Source organism: Triticum dicoccoides, chromosome 1B, assembly GCF_002162155.2.
Source record: "Triticum dicoccoides isolate Atlit2015 ecotype Zavitan chromosome 1B, WEW_v2.0, whole genome shotgun sequence".
NCBI lineage: Eukaryota > Viridiplantae > Streptophyta > Magnoliopsida > Poales > Poaceae > Triticum > Triticum dicoccoides.
The window spans coordinates 70,445,560-70,450,392 of record NC_041381.1 but is presented as its reverse complement, the minus strand read 5'-3'; the positions used below and the strand labels follow the sequence as shown (position 1 = coordinate 70,450,392).

General features: G+C 43.8%; 1 pseudogene; it reads right to left on the bottom strand.

Annotated features, from left to right (window-relative positions):
- Positions 1–1,034: 1,034 nt before the first annotated feature.
- Positions 1,035–4,558, bottom strand: LOC119319826 (annotated as a pseudogene).
- Positions 4,559–4,833: the final 275 nt, after the last annotated feature.

Sequence of the window (4,833 nt, the reverse complement as noted above, 5' to 3'; positions counted from 1 at the left end):
AATACCTATTCAACAGTTACAAATATTTTTTCAACATATTTCAAATATTTGTTCAATTTTTTTCAAATGCTTGATTAACATTTTTATATGCATGATTAACATTTTTATATGCATGATCAACATTTTTTCAATACTTCTTCAACATTTTTCAAACACTTATTCAACAGATAAATGAGTGCACGCACCTGTCGGCCTAGAGGAAGCAGACTGGGCACCAATTGGCCAGCAGTGGGCCGACTGGGGCCGATCGGCCAGCAGTGGGCCGACCGGATCCAATCGGCCGACAGTAGGCCAACTGGGGTCCAATCGGCTAGCAGTAGGCCGACTGGATCCAATCGGCCAGCAGTAGGCCGACTAAGTATTATTTTTGAAAAATATAATTATGCCATAAAATTTATGAAATTTAATAAAATAATTGCATTATTTAAAAAAATTAGCCAAAGGAAGTAGATTCTGTTTATTTTTCCAAGTTTAATATACAAGGCCAAGGCATAATTTATGTTCTCCTTTTTGGCAGATGGCATATAGTTACCTTTGTGTATTCATACACATGAGAACTCTATGTATGATAATCTGATTAGAACATAATTCCTAGGCCATGTCATGAAATTTATAGGCTTGATGGTGTTCTTTTTATAACCAAATATTAAAAAAAAACTTTTTTGAGAAGGACGTACAACTGTTGTATTAAAATGGACGATGAGAAGCATTACTAGTTTGACAAAAAAAAGTGAGAAGCATTACTGAGTTCAATAGATACAATCAGAGGCAAGACAACGTCACGCAGATCACAACTCACAGCAGAAGGTGCATCAATACTTTTGCGCTTCAATTAATTTTCTCAGAAAGAAGGTGAGTAGGGCCTTTACCATGCAGGTTATCCATTTTGAGAGGACCTTGTCAGAACAGATGGTAAATAAATCCTGACAACAATACCCGGTTAAATGAAGCAAGCGACCAACAATACCAAACACACAAAACTTTCCATTCAGTCATATAAAAGAGAAGAAATGAAACAACCGAGCTACTGATCAGTGATCACGGGCTAAAGGAAGTGAGGCTGCATTTTGGAGATAAAACATGAATTGTCAAATCTTCCTGAGGTTCCTGACGAACAACTGAATTGTCAAATCTTCTAACTGCAATAAAGGAAGTGAGGCTGCATTTTGGAGATAAAACATGACAATGTTCACTTTATTGTGATATTTAAAAACACTGTACAGAAGAGTGCAGACTGAACACGATCCTCACGTAACTGACATATTTCCTCAACAGGTGCATAAACAGCACCGAAGAGTGCAGACGCATCATGGCATATTTGTTTCCTGAAGTAGATAGATCCTCCTTGTAGCCCATCTTGAAAGACCTGATGCCAAGTAGTTGTAGCCAAGCTTGTGTCCTGCTAAAAATTCCAGTCAGTGCAAAATTGTGAATACTGCTTTTGTGGAGTACAGCCTCCCATTTGTCTGCACTCGCCTTGGTGCTCATTACAGATCCTACTGACAGCAGCATAGAGTATTGGAGACTTCAGCATGAGCACTGCAAAGTAAAAGTAAACCCACAGTTTCATACGGACCTATGACCAGAGCACCAAGACTAACATTTCTAAAAATGCATTCATATGAAGGAAAGTGTCTGTTTTACAAAGATTAAAAAATGTCAGGTGGCTTCTTGAAAAAGATTGTATACCTTCCAGTCGCCATCAGAAGTCCTTACCCCTAAAGTTCTCCAACTAGTCTGTGTTAGACTACTTGGTCTACCTTTCCACGCCCATCGAAGGTTAAAAGATTTGTAGACATTTCACACTCTTGTGATTTTGACACACCGCTAATGACCCCAATGCTACAAGTAAGCAGTTTGGATTTCTTATACGGTCATACTGGCAGGAGGGTTTATGCAAGCAAAAACTCAAGCTTCCTGAGCAGAGTCTTGTGCAAAATCAACAAATCCATCAAAAAATTGGTACTTTGCAGGAAGCAATTTCACGTCCTCCCGATATTTCCCTTCTCTTGAAAAGAGAGACAACATTAATGAAGTCGTTGAAGCTTCAAGTGAGATGCCCTTCCCATCAACTTTAGACAAATAATTTCCGGCCTTGGCAGTCTCACCTTTTTCCAACAACATTCTGATGATACGATTTAACAGACGGGAGCTGGGGACTATACCACTTTTCTCCATTGATGAAAACATATTGTCTGCTTCTTCCACTGCTCCATCTTTTAGAAGATTTATTATCATTACTGCATAAGTAGATTCATTGGGCACCAATCCACTGGCTGATATTGCAGCAAATAAATCACTGGCTTCTTCTCTTCTCCGAACCTTGTACATTGCATCGATCATGGTATTTATTATTGCAATATTGAACTTCCCACTCATTACACCTAATTTCTGGAACAGGGCGATCGCTTCATCTATGCAATTATTTCTACAGAGTCCTGTAAGAATTATATTGTATGTGACGATGTCCACTGTTATTCCACTTTCGATCATCTCATGGAACATTGTCCTTGCAGCAATAGTTCTCCAAGCACGAAACAACCCTGCCAGTATGATGCCATATGTAACAGTGTCAGGTTTAACTCTCTTACTCGGCATTTCTCTGAATAGAACGAGACCATCATCGATCCTTCCACTTTTACAATAGCCATTAACAAGTGTATTATATGTAATAACATCAGGCTCAACACCAACTGATTCCATGACATCAAGTACTTTTAATGCTTTATCCATCTTCCCGACTAAGCAGTATCCATCAATCAGTGAATTAAATAAAATGTCATCAGGCCTCTCACCCATGTCTATAACCAAGTCAAAGATTTCATGTGCATCCATAACCCTTCCTTCTTGGCACAGATTCTTTATTACTGAACCGAAGAACGGAATGTCAGAATGAGGAATACCTCTGTTCATCATTTCAGAAACCAACTGCTTAACTTTAGCCAAATCACCATCTAAGCAAAAACCCTGAATCAGAGACAGATAAACAACTTTGTCCGGTTGTACTCCCAAAGCAATCATCTGATTGAATTTTTCCATGGCCTCGGTCAGCCTACCCATTCTGGAAAGGCCAGCTATTATGCTGGAATAGGTGAATATATTCGGATTCACTCCGCGTTCCTGCATTTTACTTGATACCAGCATAGCTTCATCCATCATTCCACGTTTAGCATAGGCAACAATTAAAATGGTGAAAACACGGCAGTCGGCCGCAATACCATTGCTTTCCATTGAATTAAAAAGATCAATCATATCAGCAAAGCATCCTTCACTGGCATACCCATGAAGCAAAGTACAGTACGAGACGATATCAGGTTTGTGGCCCTTGGCTGTCATGGAATCAAAAAATTCTGCAGCTTCTTTGCTTCTTCCATGCTTGCACAGGGAGGCCAGGAACGAGTTGCAAGTAAAATTATCTGGTATAAGACCCCGCCTTTTCATTTCTCTGAACATTTTAGTAGTCCCTTTTAAGCGCCCAGATGAGGCATATCCATTGATCATGGAATTATATGTCACTTCATTGGGTTGAGCACCATCAGCAACCATCTGCTGAAGGACTAACTCTGCCTTGTCCATTGCCCTGGCCTTGCACAACGCGTCAATAATCGAGTTATATGTCACCACATCAGGCACAATCCCTTGCCGTACCATTTCATGGAATAGATTGCACGCCTTGCCTGTTTCGCCTTCCTTAAAGAAGCCATGGATTACCATGTTATATGCCCACATTGAGGGAGCAGCCACCTCCTTTCGCCATCATCTGGAGCAGGTCAAGGCCCCGCTGACTCATGCTGTTGTCGCATAAGCTCTTCAGAACAATGGAGCATGAGAAGGCATCAGGCACACATCCGAGCTCAGACATCCTATGAAGCAGCACGTAGACAGCCTCTTCTGTCCGTTTCGCATAGCAGAGGCACTTGAGGAGGGTGTTGGCGGTGATTTGTTCTATCTTCAAGCCCGTCCTGAGGATACACCCGAACAAGGCAAGCCCTAGATCTGGGCGACGCGCACGGCAGCAGCAGTCCATGAGGATGTTGTAGGTGTGGACTGTGAGAGGCGCCACCTGCGAGCCGGCTTGTTCTCGGCACACGCGGTTGAAGAGGGCGGGGCCATCTCTGATGCAGGCGCCAGAGGACGTAGCACGGGCGAGGGCGGCAAGGAAGCCGTTCAGGGAGCGGTCGGGGACCGGGATTGCCTGCCAAAACAATTCGTCGAACAGGTTGTGTGCATCGTCTCGACAGAGCGTCCCGGCGCGCAGCCGCTCTGTGGTCGCGGCAAAGGCGTCGCGGGGAGACCAGGAACGTGAGGGCGGCGAGGTGGATGAGAGGAGCCGGCGGTGGAGGTGGAGGCGGACGTGGGACATCGGCGTGGTGTAGTAGTGGCGGAGGCTGAGACCGGACTTCCCTCCCAATTCTAAAATCGGTGTGGTGTGGTGTGGAACACCGGAGTGCAGGAGGATCGGCGGAGGCGGAGGCTGGAAATCGGCGAGGTAAAGGAGGAGGGCACCGGACGCCGGCTAGGCGCAGGAGGAGCGGCGGCAGGGGCGGATGCGCGACATCGGCGGCGGGAACGGCCGGAGAGTTCGTACGCAGTAGAGAGAGTCACAACTGACGAGTGTTTTGCTGGTTTCTTTCAGTTGGCACCCTGAACTTTATGAATCGTCCAAACATCCATTTTGGTTGATTTACAACCAAACGTTATCCAAATTTGCAACCTATGTAAGTCATACATGTGTCCACCCTTGTTGCTTATAATCTCGTGCATCGGTATACTTACTATAAAACAAGTTTATATTATGTTTCCAATCATAGGAGAATTTGTTTCTGTGGTGAA